The sequence below is a fragment of the Schistocerca serialis genome, chromosome 1 (assembly GCF_023864345.2).
Source record: "Schistocerca serialis cubense isolate TAMUIC-IGC-003099 chromosome 1, iqSchSeri2.2, whole genome shotgun sequence".
Taxonomy (NCBI): Eukaryota; Metazoa; Arthropoda; class Insecta; order Orthoptera; family Acrididae; genus Schistocerca; species Schistocerca serialis.
In genome coordinates, this window is record NC_064638.1 from 67,863,247 (window position 1) to 67,887,683 (window position 24,437).

The window sequence follows — 24,437 nt, forward strand, 5'->3', positions numbered from 1 at the left end:
TTGAAGCGAAGTGTTTCATTCCACAACCCGCCAGGTTAGCCGAGGGCACTAATGTGCTGCTTCCTGGACTCTGGTAGGCGCGCCGGTCAGCCTGGATGTGGTTTTAGGCGGTTTCCCACATCCCACTACGTGGATACCGGGCTGGTCCCCACGTCCCGCTTCAGTTACACGACTCGCAGACATCTGGATAACGTTCTCACTATTTCATGGCTTACACTGGACGCAGACAGCTGGGGTACACTAATTCCGTCCCGGGGGGTATAGTCTGTCTGTAAACCCAAGAGCGAGCAGCGCTTTTGGTGGGGGAAGTGGCCTTTCCCGGAAGAACGCTGCCACCGGCCTACAGGGGCATCCAAAATCAGTTGCCCATTATCGGTCTAGCGGTGTAGATCGGCGTGCAGTGATATACGTCGTTTCTGTTCGTGGGATCTTAGTTGCCAGTGTCAGTGAGTTAACGTTGTATACTTACTGATGTACTCCGATATCCGGAAGTGATGGATAATCGTCTAGCATTGCAAGAAAATGTGTAAAATACGAGGAAGTGAAGGTATTTGCGGAGTAACAAGCGTTCGATCGTCTCTAATGTTATTACAGCGTGTATTAAAGAGGCGGCCCAAAAAGACCTATTGGCTAATATTACCAGTCCCAATTAAAGGGCTGCAATCTATGCAAACGTCAGCCTCGCCCAATAGGACACACAAGTAAGGAACGGAAAAAAAAGCCGCACGGTTTACTGGAATCGCCGCGAAGGAAAACTAATAGTTTTGGGAGGAAACCCATCGGTATAGACACATTTGATGCTTATGGAACACTAAATCTGTACCTCGATCACTATTCACCTGATTCTAAGACATATGACTTAAAACATGTGTGCAATAGCTATTCGAAACACTGCTGAAATTTCCTTCGAAACATGTACACCGATTCTAGACTTCCAAGCAAAAAGCTTGACATTCGAGATGCGTTCACATATTCATTTTTATGTTTTGGTAAGATCTTTACTTTTTAATCTAAAGCAATGTTATCCTCTTCAAAATATTCCCGAATATATACTATACACTTATACCAGCGCTTTTTCCAGTTCCCGAAACATTTTAGGAGCTGTTTCTTCGGGATAGTTAATAGGTCTCTTAACTGTGCATTTTTAATCTCATCCATGCTTGTAAAATCGCTGTCCTTTAAGGCCCGCTTTGAAATGTTTATACCACTTGTCTGCCCTTGGTTTACTCATAACAGGCTCACCAAAAGCAATATTTACCATTTCTAAAAATTTCATACACTTTATTCTATTCTTATAACAAATTTAATACAGATTCTCTAATTTATTTTTATACAAAGCAATAATCGTTGATACTACCAAAATACATGTAACCTTTCTGACAGCTGACAACAGAGTAAATACCTAATATGAATGACATTGTACACATACTTTTGAGGCATGTTTACAAAGGCATGACAAAAAAGTGGTGCAAATCAGACTAATACAACACACAAAATTATAAATTTCTGCTTAATTTTAAACACTCTTCGTGTTGCAAGAATTGTTAAGTTTCAATGCAGTCCTTCAAAGAAAACTTCTACCTTTTAGTAGAAACACAAAATGAGAATAAGCCTTAAATTCTACAGACTGATTGCATTATATGGGGTTCGTTTTACGAATGGCAATAGAGAACATACATTCATATGAACAGGCATTTGGTTCTATGTTTTAGTAGAATCCTGACTTCCGTTCTTATGTTAATAATATTTACTCTATAATGTTGTGTTTCGGAAGAAGCTATCGTTTTTTGTGTTTCTTATGCCCTTAATGCATTTGTCTAGAAATAAACGCAGCCGAGACGTATCTGTACACGGCGTCGCCACAGATTTAAAGCGCGCGCCGCGGCAGAGCCGGTTCTACGTTATGAAACAGCCTGTAGAAGCGCCTTGTGACGTAGCCGGGTTGGCAGAGTGGGGACTCGTTCGCTCGCTCTTCAGTTTACCGACAGACTATACGGGGTGGCGACAGGAATGGCATCCGGCCACCCTCTGACACAAACATCGCCAAATCCATAGTAACAAAGCCGACCCCGCGTTGAAGTGGGACAAAGGCCCAAAAGAAAATGATTATGATGATGATGATGTGTTTCACTTCACAGTATTGGCTAGTTCCAACTGTTCACAGAATTTCAAGTGCACATTTTCATCTTCTGCCATGTATGGCGTTATGCCATGATAAAGAACCAAATGTGTGATAGTACAGTACCGGTACTCCAAAAAATTTACATCCCAAAAGCGACACTGAAAAGCTTAATATCAGATGGGATCTACTTCATTGTGAATCTGGAAAAAAACAATGTGCACTTCAAGCTGAATTTTGCATTTTAGTATGGTTTACGAAATTTCGATGCTCTTGGAGTATCCTCTGATGTCCTGTTTCTTTTATGGCGTAATGTAAGCTCCCTTAGTGCTTTGTCCTGTTTCTTTTATGGCGTAATGTAAGCTCCTTTAGTGCTTTATATGTACAAACGAACATGCGGGCTTCCTACACCACTGCGCCGAGCGGTCTAAGGCGCTGCAGTCATGGACTGTGCGGCTGGTCCAGGTGGAGGTTTGAGTCCTCCCTCGGGCATGGGTGTATGTGTTTCTCATTAGGATAATTTAGGTTAAGTAATATGTAAGCTTAGGGACAGATGACCTTACCAGTCAAGTCCCACAATATTTCACACACATTTGAACATTTTTTTACACCACTGCAGCTGTGCACACGAAATAACACCTATTTTCTGGCGCTCTCTGGCAACTGCTAAATCGAACCTATTTGTAACAGTTTCGGGATAATATTGCGAACGGTGGTTCGAAAATCGTTACTTTTAAAAGTAATTTCCATTTTACGCAAGATGAATTATGTTACGTGTGAGAAAGTGGGATGAATTTCTTAAACCATAGAGCGTTTAAAAGTGAGCATGTTGAGGACCAGCCACTTACAAGAATTTCGAGCCGACAAGACCAGACATTTATGTTATTTTAAATTAACTGGCACATTTGTGTGCAAAAAAGATCAATAGTACATGTGAAAACTTAGCTTCTCTTGTAGCTTATTAATGTTCGAAACCAATATTATACGTGAAAGCTTAGCATTTCTTGTAGCTATACTATGTATATTAATGTAAACTATTAACTTTTCGTCTTTGTTTGTTCGCGCTACGTAACAGTGACCTTGGTATTAGCTGACTATAGCATATGTCCTATGCTCTGAGTATCTGCTGTCATCGGCTGGCGAGATCACGTGGCATGAGATGCGACTGGTTTACGAAAGGACATTGCAATCTCGATTTCAACGCTCCGGAAACTAACGTGATGTGTTTGTTGCAATTCGAATTTATACGTCCGTAATACGAAAATATGCAGCGTATGTTGCTGCACATCAAAGGTCATTCCAAAACTTTTCTCCTTTTTTTTCATCAAAAGTGTTTCCAACAATCTCTCCTCGTCTTTTTTTGTTTTTTTTTTCGGGAAGTTCTACGCCAGTCTATAAAACGTTAACCATTCCAAAGATTGATAAGTTTTACAGTTCCGAGGGAAAAATCTAAGGAAAACCTATTGTCACTTAGCACGGAAAAAGTCTATTTTCGCACGGGAAAAAGTAACGGGATACCCGGGAATAACATGGGAATTTTTTTTCCTTGTCTACGTATAGATCCTGTAGTTAGGTTGAGTGCACAATATAGACAGAACGGACAATACAGGCAAAGTAGAAAATTATCTGACGCATGGATACAATTATTTTTTGGGCAAATCAAGGACAACAAACTGTTATTCTTATCAGTTTGTTGCTGATTTATAGCTGCCAGTAACAGTCAGACATGTATCACAAATTCTCTGACAGGAAAAATATGTAGAATTCAAGATACGACTGCGGAAACCTGCAGTAACACACAAACATAAACAAGTTAGATTGGCGTTTGCTGAAAAACGTAGCTAATGAACTTCAGAATTAGCTAAAGCGTGCTTCTGTGACGAGAAGAAGTTTAATTTAGGTGGGCTGGATGGATTTCAGTATTATTTGTATGGTCTGAGAATACACTACAAGATAAAAATGAGCAGAAATTTTGATGGTGGAAGTTATGATTTTGGAAGCCTTCTGTGCTAAACATAAATCATGTACAGCTTGGCTGAACACTAGAACTGTGAGATACTAGAGACAGAAATGATTAGAATAATGAGAACCTAGGAGACGACAGCCTAAAGTTTCAACAAGTTAATGCATCCGTCCACGTTTCCGCTACAACCAAAAAGTGGTTTGAAGATAAAGATATCAATGTATTGCTCTGGCCAGCATGTACTCCGGATTTGATCCCCGTGGAAAACCTTCGGGGAATACACTATTGGCCATTAAAGCTGCTACACCACGAAGCTCACGTGCTGCAGTCGCGAAATTTAACCGACAGGAAGAAGATGCTGTGATAAGCAAATGATTAGCTTTTCAGAGCATTCACACAAGGTTGGCGCGGGGCGACACCTACAACGTGCTGACATCAGGAAAGTTTCCAACCGATTTCTCATACACAAACAGCAGTTGATTGGCGTTGCTTGGTGAAACGTTGTGATGCCTCGTGTAAGGAGGAGAAATGCGTACCATTACGTTTCCGACTTTGATAAAGGTCGGATTACAGCCTATCACGATTGCAGTTTATCGTATCTCTACATTGCTTCTCGCGTTGGTCGAGATCCAATGACTGTTAGCAGAATATGGAATCGGTGGGTTCAGGAAGGTAGTACGGAACGCCGTGCTGGATCCCAACGGCCTCGTATCACTAGCAGTCGAGATGACAGACATCTTACCCGCATGGCTGTAACGGATCGTGCCGCCACGTCTCGATCCCTGAGTCAACAGATGGGGACGTTTGCAAGACAACAACCATCTGCACGAACAGTTCGACGACGTTTGCAGCAGCATGGACTATCAGCTCGGAGACCGTGGCTGCGGTTACCCTTGACGCTGCATCACAGACAGGAGCGCCTGCGATGGTGTACTCAACGACGAACCTGGGTGCACGAATGGCAAAACATTTTTTTGGATGAATCCAAGTTCTGTTTACAGCACCATGACGGTCGCATCCGTGTTAGGCGACATCGGGGTGAACGCACATTGGAAGCGTGTATTCGTCATCGCTTTACTGGCGTATCACCCGGCTTGATGGTATGGGGTGCCATTGGTTACACGTCTCGGTCATCTCTTGCTCGCATTGACGGCACTTTGAACAGTGGACGTTACATTTCAGATGTGTTACGACCCGTGACTCTACCCTTCATTCGATCCTTGTGAAACCCTACATTTCAGCAGTATAATGCACAATCGCATGTTGCCGGTCCTGTACGAGCCTTTCTGGATACAGAAAATGTTCGACTGCTTCCCTGGCCAGCAGATTCTCCAGATCTCTCACCAACTGAAAACTTCTGGTCAATGGTGGCCAAGCAACTGGCTACTCCAGTCACTACTCTTGATGAACTGTGGTATCGTGTTGAAGCTGCATGGGCAGCTGTAACTGTACACGCCATTCAAGCTCTGTTTGAATCAATGCCCAGGCGTATCAAGGCCGTTATTACGGCCAGAGGTGGTTGTTTTGGGGACTGATTTCTCAGGATCTATGCACCCAAATTGCGTGAAAATATTATCACATGTCAGTTCTAGTATAATATATTTGTGCATTTCTTCTTGGTGTAGCAATTTTAATGGCCAGTGGTGTACTTACAAGGCGTGTTTATCGCAATGAAAGACAACTTGAGGTCGTATATGAGCTGAAAAGAGCAATACGAGAAGAGTCAGCGACAATTTCGCTGCAAGAACTACGAACCCTAACAAAATCAATGCCAAAGAGTATTTCTGGGGTAATTAGGACGAACGGAGGTTGGAAGAAGTACTAAAAATACAATAATATAACACGACAGTGAGTGTCTTCATACCAGTTTCCTAGGAAATGCGAACGTCTTATTTTACGACACGCGTTGTGAAAGAAACTATGTAATTCCGTCAGGACTGTTTATGTCCAATGTGTATCTACTACTTCCATAATATTTTGGATGCATGCTGCTTGAGACATTGTAAATCACTTTCGTGGGAACCCTGCCTTTATATACGAGCCACAACCGAGCAACAAACCCAAAATGAGATCCTCCGTCCATGGCAGAAACGAAGGGACGCGCACGTACAGTTTTTGGCAAATATGAGAGAGACTGGGAATAAAGCACCTGAATCCCTCACTTGCTGACTGGTCAGGCACTACGCCGAAAACTGGCATCGAATTGATAGAAGCCAGATTTGCAAGTGTGCCTGTGGTGAAGAAAGTACGCCAGAACACACCATCTGGGGACGTCCGCTGTACGCCAATGTAGAAGACTCGACGCCAAGGAGATACTGCGTTGCGAAACGGAATGGCCCGTCTTGGACAACATTGCTGGAGCTATATCAAGAAAGGATTGATAGTGCTTTATCTTATCAACCAACGCCAATTTACTCATATTGCACTACGAGAGGCTGCGACAGAAAATCGAGAAGCAACGCAGCTGAGGTCAACAGTTGCGGCAGAAGAACTACAAACACCGTATGCACGGCGATCGTAACAGCGCCAGAAAGAAACGCGGGCCGTGTCTCGCCACCCAAAGAAACAGAACCGGGGAGACGTGGGCCTGTGTGTGACTGCACTCGTCACCGCCAGCAACGATGCTCTCCTGGGTCAGGGGAATCCTTCCCTGAAACCAGGGAGCCAATTCATAGTAGAAATAGTTGGTTAAATAATAATAATAGTGGAAATAGTAATGGTGATGGGAGCTAGTATTGTGCACGATAAAATTAAGTATCAATGCTCATTGCATAATTTCTGTAAGAATCCACACAGTTTGTGTTTAAATTATAGGTAACAGGCTATAATGAAATGGAATAAATAAAATAAATTTCGGTGGTACTTACCGCTGTACCAAGTATTAAGTTTACTTCCCTTTCACTAGCGTATGAAGCACGGCAAGAAAAATGCCCGTGTGCTTGCTGAGGGAAAGTCATGTGGTGGGCGTCCACAAGAAAGTGATGTAGGCCCTTTGTTGTTCTTATTCTACATAAGCCATTTAGACAATAAACTGAGCAGCCTCTCAGATTGTTTGCAGTGTTGTAATTCAAAATCATCGAAAGATAAAAATTACAAAATGATTTAGGCGAGACACCTGCATAGTACAAAAAATGGCAATTGACACTGAACAGAGAGAAGTGTGAGGCCCTCGAAACGACTGGTAACGATATTCCTTTAAATTTTAGTAACGTGGTAAATAGCATCAATTTAAAGGGTCTCGATTCAACTAAATACCTAGGGATTACAAATACAACTTAAATTGTAAGCTTCACACAGAAAAAGCTGTGGGGCAGACGAATCATAGACTCCTTTTTATTGGCACAAAACTTAAAAGAAGCAGCAAGTCTGCCTTAGAGACTGCCTGTACCATGCTTGTCCGTCCCCTTCTGGAGCATAGCTGCGCGGGGTGGGATCCGTACCACGTTTGACTGATGGTAGACGTCGAAGCAGTACAGCGGAGGGCGGCCCATTTTGTAATATCGGAAATACTAAACGAATTGGCGAGGCATTCATGAAAACAAACGCAATTTTCACGGAATTTCAATCATTTACTTGCTCCTGCGCATGGTAAATATTTTGTTGGGTCTCACCTACATAAGGACAGATGGTCGCGGAATAAAATAAGAAATCAGAGCGCGCACATAAACACCAGTAAATTCATTTTTACCACGTGCTATTCGAAAGTGAAACGGCCAAAAAATAGTGTGAAAGTGATTCTAAGGACGCTGTCGAACAGTTATGTGTGAATTTCAGAGTAATCATGCAGATGTAAATGTCAACAGTCTAACCTTGTCTTTGCGTCTTTTACGTTGCAGGCTGTCGAATATCCCTAGATTCCTCAATTAACTGTGCAGTGGCACGCTAGACATCAGGCTCCGGCGACATCCCGAACAGCCTCTAATTCGTTTAAGTTGCCGCAAGCTACGCCCCTACGGAACCCTGAACTCCGCGTCCAGCCCATCAGGTGGCGACAACAGCGTTCCGACTGGCCCATCAGATGGTGTGTGTGGCGACGGTACATGTCGATCTTTCAACATAGAGCTTTTCCGGAGACGTTTGAAGCTCGTGTCGAATTCTCTATAGCGGTCCAGCCTAGCCCCTACACAAAGGAACGGGGTAAAATACACTACTGGCCATTAAAATTGCTACACTACGAAGATGACGTGCTACAGACGCGAAATTTAACCGACAGGAAGAAGATGCTGTGATATGCAAATAATTAACTTTCCAGAGTATTCACACAAGGTTGGCGTCTGTGGCGACACCCACAACGTGCTGACACGAGGAAAGTTTACAACCGATTTCTCATACACAAACAGCAGTTGACCGGCGTTGCTTGGTGAAACGTTGTTGTGATGCCTCGTGTAAGGAGGAGAAATGCGTAACATCACGTTTCCGACTTTGATAAAGGTCGGATTGTAGCCTATCGCGATTGCGGTTTACCGTATCGGGACACTGCTACTCGCGTTGGTCGAGATTCAATGACTGTTAGCAGAATATGGATTCGGTGGGTTCTGGAGGGTAACGCTGTGCTAGATCCCAACGGCCTCGTATCACTAGCAGTCGAGATGACAGGCATCTTATCCGCATGGCTGTAACGGGTTGTGCAGCCACGTCTCGATCCCTGAGTCAACAGATGGGGACTACAACCATCTGCACGAACAGTTCGACGAAGTTTGCTGCAGCACGGACTATCAGCTGCGGTTACCCTTGCCGCTGCATCACGGACAGGGGCGCCTGCGATGGTGTACTCAACGAAGAACCTGGGTGCACGAATGGCAAAACGTCATTTTTTTCGGATGAATCCAGGTTCTGTTTACAACATCATGATGGTCGCATCCGTGTTTGGCGACATCGTGGTGAACGCACATTGGAAGCGTGTATTCGTCATCGCCATACTGGCGTATCACCCGGCGCGATGGTGTGGGGTGCCATTGGTTACATGTCTCGGTCACCTCTTGTTCACACTGACGGCACTTTGAACAGTGGACGTTACATTTCAGACGTGTTACGACCCGTGGCTCTACCCTTCATTCCATCCCTGCGAAACCCTACATTTCAGCAGGATAATGCACGACCGCATGTTGAAGGTCCTGTATGGGCCATTCTGGATACAGAAAATGTTCGACTGCTGCCCTGGTCAGCACATTCTCCACATCTCTCACCAACTGAAAACGTCTGGTCAATGGTGGCCGAGCAACTGGCTCGTCACAATACGTCAGTCACTACTCTTGATGAACTGTGGTATCGTGTTGAAGCTGCGTGGACAGCTGTACCTGTACACGCCATTCAAGCTCTGTTTGAATCAATGCCCAGGCGTATCAAGGCCGTTATTACGGCCAGAGGTGGTTGTTTTGGGTACTGATTTCTCAGGATCTATGCACCCAAATTGCGTGTAAATATAATCACATGTCAGATCTAGTATAATATATTTGTCCAATGAATACCCATTTATCATCTGCATTTCTTCTTGGTGTTGCAATTTTAATGACATGTAGTGTAGTAAAGAACCCACTGCAGGAGAAAATCCACTCCTGATCACCATCCATTGCAAGGAGCCCTATGAAACATTCAAGGGAAAGATAAGAACCATTGCAACTGCTAAGTTCATCCGCCCCACTACCCATGACCTGTACAAGGTTCAGATGGCGATCTCTGATGACTATTGGAAGGTCACGGAGCTGGTGTTAGCTGCGAAGGGCATTGGTTTACCCACAATGTCAAATTACTCAAACTGCTGAAGATGATCCTCAGGCATTTCCAATTAATATGGAACCTGACCACCTCAAGAGGGAACGCGAAATCACGTGTTTCCCGATACAATCCACAGGCCCCATGGAATCGCCTAGAACACACTGAAATAAGCCACTGTTTCTTGTTGTCCTCGTCGACAACATACAAATCTGGAAAATGTTTTGTGCTGAAAAGGTTGTAAGTGACGTGCAGTTAAGTTGCCTTTATGAAATGAGTGGAGCCCTGAGCTATATCTAGACGGCTGAAACAGGAACACGCAAATGGAAATGACATTAAAATCAAAGCAAAAGACTGCGTCGCAACCAACTCTAGCCACACGACAAACAAGAGGTTCGACTGACTTGGAAAATTAGTAAATGTAGTCATAAGAAAAAACTCATAGAAGAACATTCCTTGTAACGTAACTCATGAAAAAGGGGATGCAATTATTAATATGATCCAGGGATTGTTCACATGAAACTAATATTAAAAATAAAGTGTGTGAAAACTGTGATTAACAGCAGCTTGCAGCAACATTCCTGAAAACAAGATCTATTCATAAGAATTTGTTATAAACAGGAGTGGAACAATAATTATTGGACCTGTGCACATGGAAACGCTATGGATGGGCTAACAAGGAAACTACAAGGTAAATGGCGTAGGTAATAGAGACGTAACATCGGTACACTGGATAAGACTTGAAACAACATTATTTATTTCTTAAGACATCGATATAAGACATCTATATAACTGCTGTTGCCTCGCAACTACGTAAGATTGCTTGTGAAACGCTATACGATTCGCAACATAATCTCTTAATTTAGAATCGCCGTCGTTATTAGCGGGCGACGGGGAAGGTTTAATACTCGCATTCAGACCCCCATTCACTCAAAGAATAGCGAGGCCGGCCCCAACACCAACATGCAACGAAGCTAGGAGGTTTCTTCCGCTGTGTTGAGAAATGATTAAATAAAAGAGTAAATCTAAATATCACTGTTGCATTTGAAGTTGAACCTCGGTTTGGAGAAACAGCCTCAACGAGGGCCACACATACACGCTTAACATGAAATCACCAACCACAACCAGAATTGAATAATCCGGACAAGATATATTTAATATTCCAAAATCAGAGCAATAAGTAAACTCTAGGACAGAGGCAGGGGGCCACAGGAAAATTAGGCTCACAGTTAATTCGTGTGGCAACGTGGTTCGCGGAGACATTTTCAACGTATCGTGGCCAATTTTCGCAACATTAAACCACGCAGCCGCGAACAATTAATATTTTACAGGGGACACATTTGGATAGACAAAGGATAATAGCAGAGGGCCAACAAACTCTAATATTAACCCACGTGGATGGTTTCCGTGCTCATTTTCCTGGCAACAAGAGCTGGCGACGACAGTCAGTCAACTGGGCGCCAAGGAAGAAGTCGCGGCCCAACTCTGGCGCCTTGACACCAGGACGGGACGAGGCAGTGACAGCATCGATAAACAATTGCTGTTGAACCTGCTACCTTCAGTCCACCGGCCATTAGCGGATATCTTTAACCAGATTCTGCTCTCGGGGGTCTAGCCCTCCACATAGGAACACTCAGAGGTAGTGGTGATTTGGAAGACCGACAAGGATCTCAGCAGGCAGATGGCTGCTGGCCCATCAGACTACTCCCATCACTCTCCAAACTCTTCGAGAGGCCATACGCGAAAAGACTGAAACAACATGTATCCAGGAGAACATCATACCAGATGAACAGTTTGGACTCTGGAGTGGCCACTCTACTACTCATCAAATGCTGAGGCTGGTGGAACCGGCCATGAGAGCACTGGAAAAAAGAGAACGCTTTAGGGCGGTGTTTTCAGACTTGTCTAAGACCTTCGGCTGTGTGTGGCACGACAGGCTCGTGCACCGGCTCTTTGAGCGCAGCATACCGACGACACACGTAGTTATTCTCCAGTCTTACCATGAAGGGACGACCTTCCACGTCAGAGCACACGAGGGAACGCCATAGATCTGCAGACATGCGGAAGGTGCCACAGGGATCAGTACTCGGCACACTGCTGTACTCACTGTACACGGCCGATGGACCACGGGTGGGAAACGTAGAGCTAGCCAATGATACAGCACTGTTCACCATTAGGATGAATGTGCATGCTATGAGATGCTGTCTTCAGCTCGTGTGCGATGGACTGGGAGTATCGTCGACGAATTGGCGATTTAAATTCAATCCAGCGAAGAGCCAGGCAGTAGTCTTCACCGAAGACATCCGCCGTCAGTCAGTGTCTTGGGAGGCCTCGTCCCATGGAAAAGTAACCCTGGACCACCGGCTCATTTGAAACCTGCACGTTCCTGATGTCAAAGGTAGGGCAATAGGGCGAAATCGCGCCCTATAGTCCTGATGAACCCGACGCTGCCCTAAAACACGGCATAGCACTGTACCTAATGCTGGTAGGGCCAGTGCTGTAGCACGCGGCCGTGATATGGGGCTACCCAGGTGATTCGCACAGAACCGAGCTTTCAAAGTCGTTCAGCGCTTCACAAGGCTGTACCCAACTCGTCTGTAGCACGAAGAAGAGGGTATCCCGCTTTTGCGGGACAGATTCCGGCGAATGGTTCACGCTCTCTACGAGAAGACGGGACAATCCCAAAATCGACTCATCCAAGCCCTGGGTTACAAACAAGATTGGAGGCTGACCACACGATGATCTGATATACTGAGATAATAGTTTTGTCTGCCGTGCACATCCTCGTCCATCGCCACAAAGTAACCATCATCACCATCGTAGTTAGCTCGACTAGAACGTCACTTTATTTTCGTTTCAGGTAACGTCACGGAAATTCATCAACGAGAGGTCACCAAATACCAACCAACGGAAGAACGAACTCCTAACGTGCGTGGACTGTAAACACATCGAGCCAAGTAACGGCTCGTCATTCAACGAATGAACGACGAGCAATGCAGTTCCATCGCAGCGGCAACCGACCAGATCTGATACATCACGCTTTTAACTCTACCACCACTTGTGGAACGGCACGCTGCTTCCTCTATCTAGACTGTGACGGTGACTTGGTATAATTTCTACTACTTGTTTGCTCATTGACAACATAGTACTAAGACTTGACTTTGTGGTCTATCCTTGCTGGATTTACAGATTTTTCGAAATTGTTTGACCGTCTGTGCTTCTCCTGTGAACTGTTATTGTCAGATACTTTGAGAGTGTGTTGTTTCCGCAACTTAAGCTAGACCGGACTTTGTTTTCAAACCCAAGAGCTGAGAAAGTTGCTTCATCCTGAACTTTATTCAGATTTCAAGGTTTGGCTCACTTTTAAAGAGTTTGTGAGTAATTCAACGAGCTGAGGAACTTAATCCTTTCTTTTTTAAATTATGGATTTTAAGTTTTGTTTTTCATTTAAGAACTATTACTTGTTTGTTCGCTTGTGTAAGAATTTTGTTTAATCTCAAACTTAAAGAAATTTTATCTCCATTATGCATTCTGGATTTTGTTAACGCTGTGTTATAGAAATAAACTTATGCTAATATGACTACCTGCATCTTTAGTGCATATCTGTGTGGAACTGGATATATCAAATAGTTGTTCCTAAATATTTCTTCCTTTATTTTCTTGTGTTAGCAATCACAAAAGCATTTCACTGTACACTTACCCACTTCGACCACACAGTGATCATTCATCAGACTGGCTACAAACAAAAAATACGTAACGTTAAGAGTTATTATGGAATCTACGGAATCTGCCACGTAACAACTATCGGTATACTCATAAACGAGAATACAAATTAAACGTAATGCACATGCTGTATAATGAAAACGGTGACGTGAGGTTCTATAGGTGCAGTGCGATTCTCTATTTCACTTTCCTTACATGTCTATCAGCGTGAAAGAAGTAGCTACTTCGGCAGACGTAATAGTTACATTTATTACCGCTATGTAATAATACTTAAAATTTTGAATATAAACATTTAAAATAATAATTCAATCGTAACGATTTTAAAAATGTGGTGGAGGGTTCGTAGCCATATAATGAAGTGTGTGTATTACATAAATGAATTATGCCTGTTCACTTTTACCAGCATTTCCGCCTCGCTCTCCTGAAGGTCAAGGTAACATGTGACCATTCAATAATTCCCTAGTTTAAGTAACTCCTGTTCTCCTACCAATAAAACTAAGTCTGCCGTGCATTACCTACATCTGAGGCTACGTAATCATTCTACTTCACTTCCCCATAAAGTGTTGTCCACAAGTATTTGTGACAGTTGACTGATTCCAACTGTGACTCTGACATTCAAAAGGCCTACCAAGTTTTAGCGTCCTGCAAAGTCCACACTTTGACACTGGTGTGCATTCAAAGAAAGTTGCCAGTTCTTACAACATTTCGAAGTCTTATCGAGAATTGACTAAATATTTGTGCAGTTCTTTTTTTTCAGACAGTATTTCGTTATAACTGCATCATCTGTGACAAGTCTCAGGCTGATATTAATATAGCCCGCGAGGATATTAATATAGGGAATCAACAGCAAAGGCCCCAGCGCAGTTCCCTGGGGGCACGCCCAAGGCCACATCTGTGGATGACTCTGTCCAAGGTGACTTGCTGCGTCAACCATACCAAGAAATCCATCATCCAGTTACCAATTTCGCTTGACACCACGCATAGTTGTGCTTTTGCGACTAAGCCTTGGTCTGGTACTCAGTCAATGCTTTTCGCAAGCAAATAAATACCGCATCTACCTGACTGTGTTGGACGATGTTTTTCACGATGTCATGTGAAAAGATGTAGCAGTTTCTCCAGCTAGGCATGTCGCTGGACTGCACTCTGACACCTTTTCTGTCGGTGAACTTTCATCTCCAGCACGGCCAAACAGCGCAGTGCTCAGCGCATTTTCTGCTGGAAGTAGACAGCCGCCGATCGAATCTATCCACAAGGTTAACGGCCGAAGGGCCGGTATAGGCATACCAGGCCTACGTGTGGTGCCTGCCTACGCGGCCTTCCCGCTTGGGCGGTCGGCCCTGTACAGCTACTACCTGGCTAGATCCTTTTGTGGGATGGAGTAGCGATTCCATTGCAATGGCAGGTCCAGGCGGAGCAACAATATTGACTGCAGACGACTTTCCTCGAAGTCTTCGAATGGCCGCAAGTCCAGCTCGCAGAATACTTTCATTCATTTTTGGCGATATCAGTAACGAGTTATTGCTTAAACTGGAGGCGTATTCTTGAAGACAGTACGTGATATCATTTACCTCGTACTACTTATTGTTTCTGCTCGGACTTTTCAATCTGTGCTGTAGGAAATGTTCTTTGAGTAACACAATGGAAAGTATTATTTGCAAGCGTTTTCTATATCTCACGAACTACAAACCTACAACATTGTAGTAAAGCATAAACGGTGCCCTTCACTCGCTTACTTGCATTTTCGTCAGTTCGTGAACATGAATTCTCTTTCCCTGTTTGCAGTTGGTGCAGTGACTTTCTTTTTTCCGCCATGAAGGATATCAACCGAGTTCTGCGTAGTAGAAATGGCGATATTCTAAGCACTCATGAGAAGACTACAGAGGCACTAGAGGAAGTTGCTGCTACCCTGCATCCCCCCATAGGAGAAATAAAATCTTTGTAAACGGAAGCGAATCCGACAACGCCATACACAGGAGTGTTGGTTCTGTGTCACTTTGAAGCGGAGCTAACGAGATACGCGGGCCGTGTGGTGAACGTCACAGTATGTGACACTACAGGTCTTACGAGTTGCAGCGACCGTATTCAGTGGGGAGCGAGTCACTATTTCAGACCTGTTTAATACTTCATAGCTGCACATTTAAATACGCTAGAGTTCTCGATAACATATGATAAAGTTAAGGACTTCGTGTATACCTTTCCATTGACTTACTGACTTCCTGTGGGCCTCTGACGTAGCGGTGCGTTCGCGACGTATGTAGGGCAAGGCAACTAGTGTGACGTCACAAGTTCGTTGCGGGGCCCGTATTTCCGAGGGTCAAAACTTTGAAGAAAGTTAGACCATGTAATGGATATTGAATAGTAGCAAGTGCACCAAGAAATTGCTTTCGTGGAATTTCAGAACTGTTTCGTCATTCATTGTGAAATTAACGTGAGCCGGCCGCCACATGGGTTGATATGCACGTGATGAGGACTTTATGCTAGACAGTCCCTTTGCTGCAATGTACAGTAGTGTTTCTACGTTTCTGTTCTCTCTCTTCATTATCATCATCATCATCATCATCACAATCATTCATCAGCATCATAACCATCATTTTCACCCATCAACATCGGCGCAATCATAATAAAAGAAACATCATCTGTCAACTATCATCCACCAATATAATGATGATCATGCACCAAAATAAGAATAATAATCAATAACACCAACAAGAACAACACTACACATCTACTAATCTACACTAGATGGGAATACTAAATGCATTGCCATGGAAGTGGGGTGAGCTAGAAGAAGCCGTGAGAATCAGGGAAAATATTGAGGCGATTTCAGGAACGGAGGTTAACGCGACACGTACTAACGTTTGTAGAAGCGCAAATCTATTGGGAGTACACTTATATTTTCGTTCCCCGTGACGCGGGCCAAGCGGGGTGGGGCCGCGAGGCGGCGCACGGCACTCCATCAATCCCTGCCGTCGCGCGGGGGATAATTTAATGGAATCCGGTCGCCATATATCATCCCGCGATACCCGAGCCCCGACTCCGGAGAGTCCCCGGGAATGATACGGTACGTTCCGGGAGTCGCTACGCCAGACAGTGGCCCGCGATCGTGAAGGCGGTGGAAGGATGGGCCTGCCGGAAGCACGCAACAAGAAGGAGGGCTGCGGCCAGTCGTAAATCCGGAGTGCGATGCGCCTCTGCTGCTGGCCGGATCGACCGCCTGCCGATGTGCTGCCAGGTCGTCAAACTCGGCAGACGTCTGCTACGGCGTCATTGCGGGACAAATGCTGCCCGAGAGGCAGCCCCCGGAATGGGAGCGCGGGCCGGCGCCGGTTGGCAGACTGGAAATCCATAAGGTTGGGGGGGGGGGGGGGGGGGGGGAGGAACAGGCGCTGCAGTCACCGAAGCCTGCGGAGGGGGCGCACGCTACCGGCTCAGGGCTCGTGGCGCTGACTACATTGCGTTCATCATATGAATAAACCTGACGTAAACATTGCACCATATGTTGGTCGACCACAATATTATTGAACTTGGGTCGGCTTATCAAAGAGTTTTTGTGGTGATATTTCATGAGGACACGCTGAACAGCTCGATGGTACACACAGTACTGTCTAACTCACTCCAATGCGTTTTCCTTTGTCACCACTGTACTTATTACTGTAACGTCAGCGCGTGTTTCCGATAAAGGCCACAGGAGGTCAAGTGCAGTAATATCTTGGTCGGGTAATACACAATAATGCGACAACCACTTATGTTCGACATCGACGTGCAACGACCACTCGCGGACGGCAGGCGGCAGCACTATCGTAGGAAGGTTCATAAGGCATGTCGGGAGGACGCGAAGACCAGTGCAGTCGTTGTCGTAATGCGGAAACGCAGCGATTTACCTGACGTCCAAAAAGGCATGATCATTCGCTTTCGGGCCACGGGTGGAAGCTTTCCGATATGGATAACTGTTCCCACGCGGTCGTGATTAAAGTACACCGTGCACGGTAAAACGGCGCTATCCAACACCGGCGTCGAGGCAACTGTGATGCACCAAGGGCCACAGATAACGGGGGTAAGGCCGGTATTACACTATCAAATTTCTTTGTCAAAGATTTGGTCAAAGATGTGATCAAATATTCCGTCAAATATATTTGACACAGATCTTTGACGTAGCGCTAGAAGGGGTATTACATTGTCATCAAATTTTTCGTCAAAGTTCAAGATGGCTGACAACAACTTGTTATTAACCGCAGCAGTTGCACGTACCGCAATTGCATTGTGTGCACATGCGGAAAAGAAGTGGGGAAAAAAGGGAACCATACATACGAGGTTGACAGTCTTAAATTCCTGGGATTACAACTTGATAATAAATTCAGTTGGGGGGAGCACACCACAGAACTGCAAAAACGCCTTAACAAGTCTCTATTTGCAATTCGAGTGTTAGCAGACATAGACAACATAAAAATGAAAAAGCTTGCATACTTTGCCTACTTTCATTCCACAATGTCATTTGGTATAATATTTTGGGGTAACTCTTCAAGTCAAACAAAAGTTTTCAGAGTCCAAAAGCGTGTAATACGTATTATTTGTGGAGTAAATTCACGGACGTCCTGCAGAAACCTCTTCAAAGAATTGGGTATACTAACTACTGCCTCTCAGTATATTTACTCCTTAATGAAATTTGTCCTAAAGAATATATCTCTTTTTCCAACAAACAACTCAGTTCATACATACAATACCAGGAACAAAAATGATCTGCACAATGACTTAAAAGCACTTACTTTAGTTCAAAAAGGGGTCCACTACTCAGGAACACTCATCTTCATCTTCAATAATTTGCCAGCAAACATAAAAAATTTAGTTACAAATAAAGATCAGTTTAAAAGGAGCCTGAAAGACTTACTAGTGGCCAACTCCTTCTACTCCATTGACGAAATTTTTAATAGAAACAAATGATGTATTGTATTTATTCATACTGTTAGTATTGTTATTTCAGCTTAAAAAAATTGACATGTTCCACATCCACGAGGATCTTCTCAGCACGGATCTATGGAACGAAAAACTAATCTAATCTGAGTGAAGCCGTGGGTTTTACGACGACACGATAAAAGCATTCAACAAAACTTGATACGTGAGCTTACAGTGGAAGACGTCAAGTCGTACAACGATTACTTAAGAATGGATGAGCATACATTTCTGTATGTGCTCAATGAAGTGTATCCTCATATCACAAAGCACAATATTCACTTAAGAACTGCTACATCTCCAGAAGACAGGCTCACTGTAACATTCCGATTCCTTGCTACAGGAGAGGGTTATGTTAGGTTAGGTTAGGTCAGGTCAGGTCTCCAATCTTCTTAATTTTTTTTTGTATTCAGGGTGCTTCACGTTGTAAAGCGCCTCATCAGCTTCATACATCTCTATTAATTTTGTAGTTATCGGCACACACCAATTGTATTTACCGGCAATGTTTATAAAAACACTACAGACGACAGAACGCTGCAGCGATCCTAGCGCTCCATGTGCTAACATGTCACATTGCAGTGAACAGAAGGCAAGCGATTTCTTTGATCAAATCTACAACGAGGCCCTACATTTGATCAAATATTGGACGACATTTGACAAAGTTCCTATTACACCATCAAATATCTTTGACAAAGATTTTTGACAAAGAAATCTGATAGTGTAATACCGGCCTAAGCGATGGCTGCGGAGATGTGTACGGGTGAATAGAGGTGCAACTCTTTAGGCCGGTATTACACTGGCAAATTTCTTTGTCAAAGATTTGATCAAAGATATGATCAAATATTCGTCAAAGTTCAAGATGGCTGACAACAACAACTTGTTATTAACCGCAGCAGTTGCATGTTCCACAATTGCACTGTGTGCACATGCGGAAGAGAAGTGGGGGAAAAAAGGAAACGTACCTGGGTGAAGCCGTGGGTTTTACGACGATGTGATAAAAGCATTCAACAAAACTTGTTACGTGAGCTTATAGTGGAGGGCGTTAAGTCGTACATCAATTACTTAAGAATGGATGAGCATACATTTCTGCATGTGCTCAGTGAAGTGTATCCTCATATCACAAATCACAATACTCACGTAAGAACTGCTGTATCTGCAGAAGACAGGCTCACTAAACACCCCGATTCCTTGCTACAGGAGAGAGTTGGGTTGGGTTAGGTCAGGTCTCCAATCTTCTTAATCTATTTTTGTATTCATGGTGCCTTACGTTGTAAAGCGCCTCATCAGCTTCATACATCTCTATTAATTTTGTAGTTGTCGGTACGCACCAATTGTATTTACCGGCAATGTTTATAAAAACACTACAGATGACAGAACGCTGCAGCGATCCTAGCGCTCCACGTGGTAACATGTCACACTGCAGTGAATAGAAGACAAGCGACTTCTTTGATCAAATCTACAGCGCGGCCTTAGATTTGATCAAATATTTGACGACATTTGACAAAGTTCCCTATTACACCATCAAATTTCTTTGGTTCAAATGGCTCATGGGGCTTAACATCTGAGGTCATCAGTCCCCTATAACTTAGAACTACTTAAACTTAACTAACTTAAGGACATCACACACATCCATGCCCGAGGCAGGATTCGAACCTGCGACCGTAGCGAAATTTCTTTGACAAAGATATTTGATAGTGTAATACTGGCCTTAGCAACTGAGCGCCCAGATGAACGGAGGGGTTACCAGAAGTGTCTCCTAAACGAAAGTTCAACGAACGTTGCTACGTACGGGCCTCCAACAGCAGGCGACTGATTCATGCATCTATGTTAACTGCAGTTCATCTGCGATGAATGCTGGAATTTGCACACCAATACCGCACCTGGCCACTAATGAGTGGCGACAGTCGACTTTTCCAGACGAATCACGTTTTATACTCCATCGAACAGATCATAGTTAGAGTGTACGGCCCTGCAACAATTGTCGGAAGGGTCCAGGCTGGAGGAGCGTTATGGTCCAGCGAATGTTTTCGTGGTATTCCTTAAGTGATTTCGTCATTCTGGAAGGAACACTGGAGAACTCAAGTATGCAACTATCCTTGGAGAGCATGTCCACCGCCACAGAGATTTTTTTTCCCAGCACGATGGCATCTACCAGCAGGACAATGCAACGTGTCCAACAGCTCGCAGCGTTCGTGCGTGGTTCCAAGAGCAATAGGATAAGTTTGCCGTACTCCCCTGGCCACCAAATTGGCCGGATTTGAACCCAACCAAGAATCTGTGGGACCATCCCGATCGGGCTGTTCGTGCCATGGATCCCCAACCGAGAACCCTACTTCAGCTGGCCAAGGCACTGGAGTTTGCACGGCTCCAAATCCTTTCGGCATCTTCCAGAACGTCAGTGACCTCCTTACTCCATGTCTCGCAGCCGCACGCGCGGCAAAATGTGGTTATTCAGGTTTTTAAACCTTTAAATTAATGTGACTGGACAGTGTACTCTTGCGCGTTTGCTGGAATCTCATTGGATTTCGTTTCACGTCGAGCGTAAGCCAAGCTGTCTCGAGTATAGTCAATTATGGTGAAAAGATTACGCTTCATGCTGTGCATTAGACGGCGCACATCGACTCATACGGGGTAACAGTTTTATCGGTACATGTAACTTTGAGAGCACTACTCAGCTAGCTGGTCCGACTAACCCACAGTGACGTAAACAATGACGTAAAAAGAGACGAGCAGAGAAAAAAAATATAGCGTGGTATGTCAATTACTTTTTAAACAGGACGAAATAATATACGGTAAAAATGCTGTCGTTCTTAGCTAACACAGTACTGTAATTAAAAACAAGAGTGATGAAAATGCCTAATGTAAATTTTTCTGTGTCAGCAATGTGTGATGTAAAAGCCTGCTGCAGGGATTTCATGTACAATACTGAAACCACTGAAGGTATTACTAACAGTCAGTCATCTGGTAATCTCTGAACTCCTTCCGTATTCGAATCCGAGGAATACATTTCAGCAGTGGAAGTGTCATACGCTACGTTGATGGCGAGACGATCAACAACAGAGCCCCCGAGGCCATCCATGCGCCACATTTTCTGCTCTTCTTGTATGATGTGTTGTTCTGCTTCTCGCCATCGTTCGCGGTGACATAGACGAAGCTTCTGTTCCAGTACGTCTGGCAGCTCAGTGTCGTCTTATTTCTTGCCAGAAACTCCTTACTTGGCTCCGCATAAATTCTATTGTGTTCAGATTGCAGTGGTACGGTGGCAACTGCAAAGATACAGCGTTTCTACGATGTTTATCATTCTAGCTCGTGTGAGATCACATCCGTGCTATAAAATAATGGACATACTACAAGTAAAGAGTATCTCACTTTTTCATTTTTGTCCCAAAAATTAATTCGTAACTGTATCTTAACTTAAACAAGCTTTAATAACAAATCTTCTATAAAATATCGATAGTTAAGAATTTACAATTGTAATGAAAACTAGAATTTTTGTGTGATATGGAATTAGGAGCAACAAGACGAGCACTTTTCATTAAAAAAATATAATTATATGTCATAATTAGTATATATTTGATTAATTTTGTATTTAAATGATGTAGGTATTCGAAATGAACGAAAAAGCAGAAAAAAAGCAAAGAACATACTGAGATTCGAAGCAGCGATCCACAGAATACCCAAGTACCATTCTTCACGACAACCGACTTAGTCATGCATATCTTTCACGAAAACCCATTAACGTTTGCTGTTCAAGCCCCTAGGAAAACTTCAAAGCGGATTTTCTTTGAAACTTGTGAAAAATACTGAGAACCACCCGTTTCTCGCCATTTTTAACGGTGTTCCACGCAACTGTTTAACTATGGAGCAGGAAGCAGCGTCAGCCGTTTCCACACCACACATTAAAACAACGCAACAATGAGAATACAACTATCGTTTACAGAGACTGCGACTGTACACGATTTTTGAAATGACGGGTACAGAGTAAAACATCCCCTTAGAAAAATTAATGAATTACTGTGTTGATAAACCCCTTACATTATTTGATTTTCAAACAGCTGAACAATACTGAACGTACTCAGACATTAATACCTTTACTTGTTCCGATCAACACTAAACTGACACACAATATTTTTAGCGCAACGCAATCTGACTTTCAAAAATCCCTACAAAAGAATGGCCATGACTAACAATAACCTATACCTTTTATGAATAACTTACCTCACAAAAATCTTCGTTACTCGAACTACTACAATACAACGAGCGCCAATACTGCCAGCTAAATAAAAGACTCTAACTACTGAAGGCACTAACTACTGATAGGCATAGTCAGCAAATTGAAGATCTTGATAGAAAACAAACAATGTATTTACCTTGATAATGTTCAAAAGTCATCATATATCAGTTCATGATATCCAGTATTACAAATTTACTCTTTCTGGCGGACACACGTCCAGATCGTCCGCTCTTAAAATTCTACCGTCTGTCTCCTCAAATCCACCACTGCTGGCGGCTCACCTCCAACTGTGCAACGCTACGCGCTGTTTTCATCCAACTGCCCAACACTACAATAGCGAATTTTCCAACAATGCTAACCAGTCACAGACTGCACACAGCACAGTCAGTGATTTTCATATAGAGCGCTACGTGGCGTTACCAACATAAAAACCTAAACAGCCTACTTATAAGTGGTAAAGTATGATAAGGAAATACAGATGGGTGTCAATACATTATAATATCGCAATGTTTCATTTACACTGACTTAGTAATATCTAATATGTAAACAGGATTTATTTCCCCAGAGCGTGACAACGCCTGTGTCCGTGTGCTACGGCTGCTGACCACCGAACTGCGTTTGTGTCTGGTTACGCCAGATTTATTCTTACGATGTAGTGCCTGGCCAGCGGTACACAGTATTGGCTCATCTGACGTATATACCGAAAGTTGCGCCGTTGTCTGCGGCGAATGCTGTCCGCAGGCAACCGCTACAGCCCTCCGCTCTCCACGGGGCGATGGAAAATTGCTTTACAATTGAAAGTTGACCGTTTAGAACGAGCGCCTTTCATATATCGCAGGGTTACTCCGCGCTCAAAGCAAGTCCCTTGTTTCAGTCACGCGTCGCCTCTTTCTGCTAGCAGAATGTACCGTTACCATAAGCTACAAAGTGCAGGGCCTTGTTAGAGCGGGCTAAAGCTTTTGACAAGCTCCAGCCAATTGAGAATACGACGCGGTAGAATGTTTTTGTTGCCACCACGTTTCGCGAGACAAAACCTACTTCTCCGACTTTTTCCGTGTTCGTCGACTGGGGGCAGAGATGTTTCCTTTTCGTCGTTGCCCAGAGCAATATGGTATAGCAACCAGTGTCTCATACATTTTGTTGCTAGGGAATGTCAGGACATTAGACAAACAAGCCTTAAAATATTGGTAACATCGCAGCTGACAGAAAACTTTGCTCTCTTGTCATTTAACTGCGGACTATTTCATACTGTTTTCACGAACTTTAATGCGCAAAACTCACATCAAGAAACTCGTGTCTTCGCTCACATTCTATTTGATTCAGACCACGTGGTGATCTGTATTTCTCCGGCTTAGGCATCTGTCATGTTAAGTGATATACGAGTAGCATTTTATACTCATTTCCTAAAATGGTTCGAATGGCTCTGAGCACTATGGGACTTAACATCTGAGGTCATCAGTCCCCTAGAACTTAGAACTACTTAAACCTAACTAACCTAAGGACATCACATACATCCACGCCCGAGGCAGGATTTGAACATGCGATTGTAGCGGTCGCGCGGTTCCAGACTGAAGCGCCTAGAACCGCTCGGCCACTGCGGCCGGCATCCTGATTTCCTAATTTTTAGCGAATTTATAACATTATTTCTTTATTCCTGACTTACATAAATGATCTAGGTCATAATCTGAGCAGCCCCCTTAGACTGTTTGCAGATGACGCTGTAATTTACCGTTTAGTAA

General features: G+C 43.8%; 1 protein-coding gene across 1 annotated transcript in view; it reads right to left on the bottom strand.

The window, feature by feature from the left end:
* LOC126469052 (G protein-coupled receptor kinase 1) overlaps positions 1 to 24,437 on the bottom strand; it is a 388,775-nt gene that overhangs the window by 222,345 nt on the left and 141,993 nt on the right. The gene's annotated exons all lie outside the window — the stretch shown is intronic.